The sequence below is a fragment of the Phascolarctos cinereus genome, unplaced genomic scaffold (genome assembly GCF_003287225.1).
Source record: "Phascolarctos cinereus isolate Bilbo 61053 unplaced genomic scaffold, phaCin_HiC Scaffold_2;HRSCAF=192, whole genome shotgun sequence".
Classification (NCBI taxonomy): Eukaryota; Metazoa; Chordata; class Mammalia; order Diprotodontia; family Phascolarctidae; genus Phascolarctos; species Phascolarctos cinereus.
In genome coordinates this window covers 271032327-271040864 of record NW_027555625.1, presented here as the reverse complement: position 1 = coordinate 271040864, position 8538 = coordinate 271032327, and the positions used below count along the sequence as shown (strand labels likewise).

At 43.7% G+C, this 8538-nt stretch overlaps 1 pseudogene; it reads right to left on the bottom strand.

The window, feature by feature from the left end:
• Positions 1-209: 209 nt before the first annotated feature.
• LOC110193730 (large ribosomal subunit protein eL36 pseudogene) lies at positions 210-528 on the bottom strand (annotated as a pseudogene).
• Positions 529-8538: the final 8010 nt, after the last annotated feature.

The window sequence follows — 8538 nt, the reverse complement described above, 5'->3', positions numbered from 1 at the left end:
TATTCCCCAATCCAGGAACACTGGTCTCCTTATTATTCCTTGAACACAACACTTAGTCTCCCAACTCGAAGCATTTTCACCAGTTATCCCTCATACCTGGAATTCTTTCCCTCTTCATCTCTAACTCCTGGCTTCCTTGGCTTTTTCCTTTTTTTTTTTCCTTTGTCAAATCTTTATTGGGTAAGTGGGGCAGGTTGGTAGGGTCCGGCTTAGTCTTTCTTGGCAGCAGCCTTCTTCGTGGCAGCTAGGATGTTGCTGAGCTCCTCTCTCTTCCTCTTGGCCGGGGATGTGAGTTCCCACCCTTTTTTTGATGAACTTAAGGGCTCCCTTATCCTTGGAGACCTTTAACAATTCCACGGCCCACCTCTTACAGGGGGCAAATCCACATACCTCACTGATCATATCTCTTACAAACTTGGTGTGTTTGGTCAATCGCCCATGGCAGCGGCAGTGTCGGGGCTTCAAAATGTCTTTGGTAACTTTGTGGCCCTTGTTGAGGCCTATGGCCATGGGGCATTAGACGGCCATGACTGTGGCGCTACTGTAGCCCAATGGCAGCCAGCAGAAGGAATGGCCTCCCTGGGTTTTTTCAAGTCTCAGCTAAAATCCCACCTTCTACAAGAAGCCTTTCCCAGTACTAATCTTAGTGCTTTCCCTGTGTTGATTATCTCTCATTTCTCCTGTATAGAGCTTATTTGTATGTACTTGTTTGTACATTGTCTTCCTCATTAGACTGTGAGCTCCTTGACAGCCAAGATTATTTTTTGCTTTCATTGCCAGCATTTAGCATGGTGACTGGAACATAGTAGTCTCTTTCTGGTTGACTACCTGACTGACAGATTGTGGCGTGTTTAGAAAGGAGAAGTGTACAGAAGAAGTGTAGATGACTTTCTCAAGTACCTTAGTCGAGACAGGGAGGAGACAAGATGAAAGCAGGAAGGGATGGTAAGAATAAGTGAGGTTTTAAATTTTTTTTTTTAAGGATGGAGGAGACATGAGCATGTTTATAGCAGTAGAGAAAGAGCCAGGAATTAAGGAGAGATTGACAATTACAGGGAGAGTGGGGGTTATAGGAAGAGAATATGTTGGAGAGGACAGAATTGCTTGAGATCAAGGATTCATGTAGAGGGTTAGCTTTGGCAAGGAGAAGAGCTACCTCTTCATAAGAAACAGGATCGAAGGAGGTATTAAGGGAAGAAATCTGAGTGATATGAGATGAGGAGGAAAGAAGAAGGAAATCTTGGTGAATGGCTTCAATTTTTTTCATTGAGGCATTAGGTGAGGTCCTTGGCCAAAAGTATTGGAAAAAGGATTCCATGGGAGGATTGAAGAAGGAAGAAAAAGTTTGTAATAGCCACTGTGGTGAGGGGATAGGTAATTAATTAGGGAGAAATAAAAGGATTGCCTTGCTGTAGTGAAAGACAGTTAAGATTATGTAATATAAATTTTCAATAGACAAAGTCAGAACAATTTTGTGACCATTCAGCATGTGAATAGTCAATTTAATAAGCCAAGTCAACAAGCATTTATTAAGCACCTACTATGTGCCTGTCACTGTGCTAAATACTAGAGACTTAAAAAAAAGAAAAGGAAAAAAGTGCCTTCCTTCACAGAGTTTACAAGCTAATTAGAATAGGAGTGAAGATGGTGGGAATAATCCAAGGAGGTGATTGGCAAGGCTTGATCAGGCAAAGGATTCAAGTGTGGAAAAAAGTGTAGAGCTGAACTGGTTCACAAAAGAGTAAAGATAGGGAAAAGAGGGGAATATAGACAGTGCAGGGGTGACAGCATCCTTGGAAAGAGCTTAGGTATAGAAGGATTGGTGGTCATGGTGAAGAGAAAGAATAAGGTTAAAGGTTGTAAGGCAGAGGGAGAGGAGGAATTTTAAAAAAGCTTATGATCAGATAAAGGCATTTCAGAATTCATGAATGTGGAAGTGGAATACTTATGGAGGATGACAAGATCAAAGTTACAATGATCTAGCAGCATGTAGGAAGGGTTAAGGGAAATTGAATAAATTGGGGAACTGAGAAGTTAGGGTATCTGAAGGAGTATATGCATACACACATACATATAGGTATATATGTTCAAATCTCTTAATATAAAGGTAGGAATTTTGGTGGAAAGAAAGACTGTGAGCAAGGCACCGTACTCATTAAGAAAAGAAAAAAAATGTCTGGGGGGGTCAATAGATAATGCTCAGGGGGCAGCTAGGTGGTGCAGTGGATAGAGTATCGGCTTTGGAGTCAGGAGGACCTGAGTTCAAATTTGGTCTCAGACCAGACACTTGACGCTTAGTAGCTGTGTGACCCTGGGCAAGTCACTTAACCCCAATTGCCTCACCAAAAAAAAAAAAAGACAATTAAAAAAATAGATAATGCTCAGTAGGACCTGTATTGGTTGATAAATTTGAATAGTGTGAATGCCAAAGGAGGAAAAATTGCTGGGTAATTGTCATAGAGAAAAAGTCTGGAGGCGATGATAGGGTGGCAAGGAGTATTCCAACTCTTCCACTAGGACCAGTGAACCAGTGGATAGGAGTAAACATGTAACCAGTCCTGGAAGGGGTGGTGGCCAGACATATGGTACCATTCTGAGATAACCAGATCTCAATGAGTTCTGAAAGATGGAAGGTATGAGAAAAGAAAAGGTGTAAGATGAAAATGAATTTGTTAATTATGGAGCTGGCATTCCAAAGAGCACAGTGAAAGAGGCAGGTAGATCTGGAGTGGGACATTTTGGGGGAACGGATATAGGGTTGAAGGTCCAGAGACTTAGTGTTATTGTCCCTTTTACGAGATCTGTTAGTCCTCAAGGGATGGATACCTTCCCAAAATGGAGGCTGAGGGTAGGTAGCGACACAGCAATATCAATAATCATAATAGTTGATTCTCACGTAGCACACTTCCTTACAAAGTGATCCATTTCCTCCTGATAGTCCTGTAAGGTAAGTAGTACAAGAATGATTACACCCATTTCACAGATGAGGAAACAGGATCATAGCATAGAGTTGGAAGGGGCCTCAGAAGACAGCCTGTGGAACCCTCTCATCTACCAGTGAAGGAAACTTAGTAACTACAGATTTAGAGCATTTTATAAAACCAGGGAAGTGACTTGGTCAGTGTCACATGGCTAAGGGATGAGTTGGGAGACCAGGAGAGGGCATCTGCTTTTATTCTTCCATTCCCAATTTATTTGCTGGGTAGTAGCATAGGGGAAGAGGAGTAAGGAGAAAAGTAGGGGGACAAATAGAAATAGAGAAGCTTTTCTGGGGAACTGTCTGGGGGCAAGGGATCCACTCTGAGGCATCAGGAACTTCATGGGCTTCCTGGAAAGGTTGGTCGTTTAGAAGAGGAACTAGAGAAGGCAATGCTTCAGCAAGAGGAAAAGAGTAGTGGGGGGGTAGGGAACTGTTTTGGTGGGTGGTGGGGGTGGAGTGAGCTTCCACATCCTGGAAGAGGAAGGGGAGTCAGCTCTGCTGCAGCCAACAGAGAGTGCCACCGGTGGACTGGACTCCCGAGGCACCGAGAATGCTCAGACCATGGAGCGCAGTTCTGGGCTGGTCATCCCAGACATCTTCAGAACCAGCGGCTTTCTCTTTGTCAGGGAGCACATAGATGTGTTTCATCTTCACTGAGCAGGAGGCTGCCTCACGTGGGCTCATCAAGGGGGCTGCTACAGCAATTTGCACATTTAATACGACTTTTCTCAGCTGCTCTTGGAAATCAATCTGTTCTAGGGAAGTCTTTACCTGGCAACCGCCGCTTAGTGGCTTGGGAAGGGCCCTGATGGAAACTGGAAGGGATTTTTCAAGGGAGGAAGCCGGTCCTCCCATCCTTCATGCATCAGAGAGACAACCTGTCCCTTTCCTCTGACCTTCAGGAAGGATGTCTCTCAGGAAGGAGGCCTTGTCTCTGGGGTGGGGGTGGGAGGGAGAAAGGAGACAGCCCAGACTTCTGCTTTTGGCCAGTCCTAGACTGGGCTTAGGGAGGCAGACTCAGGGAAACTCTGCCTCCTCCAGGATGTGCTGACCCAGCCTTAGTGTCACAGATGTAGTCAGATAGAGAGCTTTGATATGGAGGAGACTTAGAAGAAGTTGGGCAGACATAGCTGGGGGCTTTCACTCCAGGTCATTGTCATACTGGAGCCAGTATGCTGTTCAGTCATGTCTGACTCTTCCTGAGCCCATTTGGGGTTTTCTTGGCAGAGATACTAGAGTGGTTTGCCATTTCCTTCTCTAGCTCATTTTACAGATGAGGAAACTGAGGCAAACAGGCTGAAGTGACTTGCTCAGAGTCATAGAGCTAGTAAGTGTCTGAGTCTGGATTTGAACTCAGGAAGATGAGTCTTCTATCCACTGTGCCACCTGGATTCCATACTTGGCTCATTCTCTGTGTAACCCGGACTAAATCTGAGGCCACAAATTATAATCTCAGCTCTGCTGCAACTGGCTAAGTAGTTAGCCACTTAGCTTTCTCTAGGCATCGGTGTCCCTGCAAAGTGAGTTTGATCAAATATGGTAGGAAAAGAGCAATGAATTTGAAAACAGGAGCCTTGGGAGCAAACCTTTGATCTGATACCCTTGACCAAGTCATTCAGATTCACTTGGCCTCAGTAATTTCATCTGTAAAATGGGGATAATGCTTTTTCTACCAGCCTCATAGATCTGTTGTGGGTAAAGTGCTTTGGTCAACTTAAAGTTTTAGAGAAACGGGAATGATTTCCTCCCCTCCCCTCCTCCCCCTCAAGATTGCTATTCCCTAGCAAGGCTGGTTCTGTGCATGGAAGAAAAGCTTAGCATGATAAATGGCGTGATTTGAGGAACATCGGCCCCTGTGGCCTATTTTGTAACTCTCACCACTGGAGTTACTGCTCCCCCCACCCCGATTTCAGTGATGACTTTCCTCATCAGACCTCACAGAGCATTTCTCTTGCACCACTTCGGTGTTGTTAGCATATAATGCTATATATGATAGTTATCTTCGATGGTACCCTCCTACTAGGTTATGAGCTCCATGCGGGCCAGACTGGTGTCTTACCTAAACTCTGAATGTCCTCTAATTCCCAATACAGGGCTCTGCACACAGCAGGTGTTTAATACATGTTGGTGAAATTTTTTTGAAAAGCATTATTCCTCTGGGAGTTATTGTCTCCGCAAGGCCATTGTGAAAAGGATGGATAAGGTCATACGTAGATAACCTCGGAAGGGAGGGGATAAGATGTAATGGAAGGAGCCTGTACTTTAGTCTCGGCTGGGCCACTTTTCACTGTGGCGTCTCGAGCGCACTATCATCATCATCATCTTCGTCATCATAGCTCACATTTCTTTAGCATCTTATGAATGTGAGCTCACTTTGAGTGGGGATTACTTCATTCTTTGTAGTTGTATTCCTAGCGTCTAGCACAGTGCCTGGCACGCAGTAGGTCTTAATAACTACTGGTGGACTGAATGATTGATTAAGGTTTTTCTAAAATGTTTTCCTTGTAACAACCCCTCGAGACAGGGAATACAGGAATTCTCACTCCTTGTTCTACAGATGAAAAAACCAAGACTCAGGGAGGTTGATTTGCCCAGAGTTGTATTTAGTACATGTCAGAGCTGTTACTCTATCTTAGGCCCTTATAATTCTAGGACTAGGTTATGCTCTTTTCATTACACAACATTGTCTCCCTGTTAGAGCTGGAAGGAGCCATTTATTCTAACCCTTCCATTTTTATAGATGATGATTTTTAAGGTCAAGAGAAGAGAAAGGACTCCAAGGTCAAGTTCAGGACAGGCTTGACTTTCAATTCAGTCTTTCTCTCTGATCTTTGGTTCAAGTGTGGAGATATTATTTCCCCAGCTAGACTGTGAACTTCTTGAGGGCAAAACCCACGTCTTTTTCTTTTCTGTATCCCCTACAGGACTGAACCCACAATAAGCACTCGATAAATGCTGATTTATTGATCGGTTAGCGATTCTGTTTTCCGCAGAGAATTAGGATGGGGCTTCTGACCCACCACCTTCGTAAGATGTGCACTTGGAGGTGCAGTTTTTTAGTTAGTAGGAACAGGGGGTTTTGGGTCATCCGCAGCCTTTCTTGTGACCAAAACAAAGTCCTGCTGACCTCCCTGGCTCCCTTTAAGTCCCAACTAAAATCCCATCTTTTCCAGGAAGTCTTTCCTAACCCTCTTAATTCCAGTGCCTTCTCTCTTTTAATTATTTTCTATTTGTTTGTACAGAGTTGTTTGCCTGTTGTCTCCCCCGTTAGACTGTAAGCTCCTTGGGGGCAGGGACTGTCTTTTGCCTCTTTTTGTATCCCCAGCACTTAGCACAATGCCTTGCACATAGTAGTGCCTGGCACAAAAACTAATGTTTATTAATTAACTGATTTACATGAGTAGACGGAGTTTTCATACCAGTAGTTCCTCATGCTAATGAAATCAAAGATCTGGAGCAAAAAAAAAAAAATTAATCACATGTATTGGCAAATTACCCTTTGGTGAAAAGTGTGCCTAGATCCTGGGAAGATCAAAATAAGGCTTTTTCTTTCTATTAGATTGTTACCTAATAATTAAACCCTTCTTTGAGATAGCCTATGAGTGGGGAAAGAAAAATGTTTAACACCCAAAGTCTCTTGCCCTTCGTGGAAGGTGAACTGAAGCTTCAGGGCCTAAAACTTATAGGGTCATAGAACTAGTCTACCAGAACCACATTTTACAGTTGAAGAAACTGAGGTCCAGAGAATCATTTTCCCAAGGTCACTCAAGTAGTGTCAGAAGTGGGATTTGAACCCAGGTCTTTTGACTCCAAATCAGTTATATTTTTACTGTGCTTCATTGCACTATTATTAAGTGATTCCTTTGAAGTCCTCATTGCCTTCTTCTTGAGTTCTCTCAAACAGCACTTTCCTTGGGAGGGAAACACAGCTACTCTCTTCCCCTTCCAGGGAAGGTTCCTGCCCTTGGGGTAAGGGCACATGTATTACTGGGTGGCCCCAGTTCCTTTCGTCCTTGGTAACACGGTGGGCATGATGATGAATAGCAATGACTCATGAATGGGGAAAGTGTTCTCAGGAGTCCATGGCTCCCCTATCCCTTACAGTGTCATAATTAACAGCAAATCCTATCTGGCTGTGTATATGGGCAGGGTGGCAGTAAAGAGCCTGTCTCTCTCCTACCTAGTTAGCACAGGAATATTTCTCCATGGGTCACAGATTCAGGGAATGCCTTTCTAGCAGAGACACAGGGCAGGATTATTTTGATTCAAGACTGTAGCCCTGGGATTCTTAATCTTTTTTGTGTTATAGACACTGTGCACAGTCTGGTGAAGCCTATGGACTCCTCAGAATACTGGTTCGCTTTGTAATCCTAATGTATTTTATTTTAGGCATGTAGGATTCCTTAGAATAATGGTTTTAAAATATATGAAATAAAATATGTAGGGTTACAAAGGAAACCCGTTATATTGAAATAAAGATGTAGGGTTCTCTTGTTTTGTTTTGTTTTGTTTTTCTTATCTAAGTTCACAGGTCTCCTGGAATCTATCCATGGATACCTCAGGGGTCCATGAGGAGGTAGATGGCTCTGTTAATTTAATGGGGTCCCTCTCCCTTCTGATCTGATGACTGCTGGAAGAACTTTCAATGGCACTATATATCATCTAAGACAATGGACCAAAGTGATGAAACCTAGTGTAACAGGAAGCAGCAGGCAGCTGTGCTGAAGTTTGGCCTTCCCTCCTATTGCTTTTCTTTGACCTTGCAGCTGGGAAGGGAGAAGGGGCCGAATGAGTCTACTCCTACATTTTTTCCTTCCCAAGGGCACTTCGGGATGCCCTCCTGGCCTTGCTTGCTGACCTATAGCTGCTCTGATCAGGTAGTGTCCTGAATAGCCAAGACCTGGCTTGGCACTCCTTCCCTGCACTCCTCACATTCCCTGTGGATGCCACCTAGAAATGCCCACCTGGGCCTAAGAAAGGTTACCCAGTGTCAGTCTATAGGATTCCTTGTGTGCTTTATTTACTTTTTTAACCAAGCCATATGATTTTGTTCCTGTGAGGAACTCCCTTGAACAAAGCAGATGAAAATAATAGTGATAAATAAAGCTGATAATAGTTTTAGAGAAATGCCCATTGCCACTCAGAGGTTAGGCGAATTGCTCAGGGACACACATCCGGTATGTGGTGGAGATGGGACTTGAAGCCAGCTCTCTATCCACTATACCAGGCTGCTTCTGGTGTGTTTTATATATTTATGATTGTTGTTAAGGACTCAATTGTTACCGTGTAGAATTTGTTATTGATAGTTTTGTATGTTGTCTAGGAATTCCCCTGTTGGCCCATGCATGGATCACTTGTGCTCAATAGTTCACCTGGTGCTAGACTGGCCAATTTATTATTGAGCTAAGAATTCCCCTGTCCGTCTCTATTCTGATGATCTCCATCAAGTACTTCTCTTCCTAGAATAAGCTCTAGAGAGTTTTTTGTGTCGTTTTAGGGTCTCAGGCCACAGGTGTCACCTCCCAAGTGTGGCCTGAACCAGATGAAAAATGTAATTG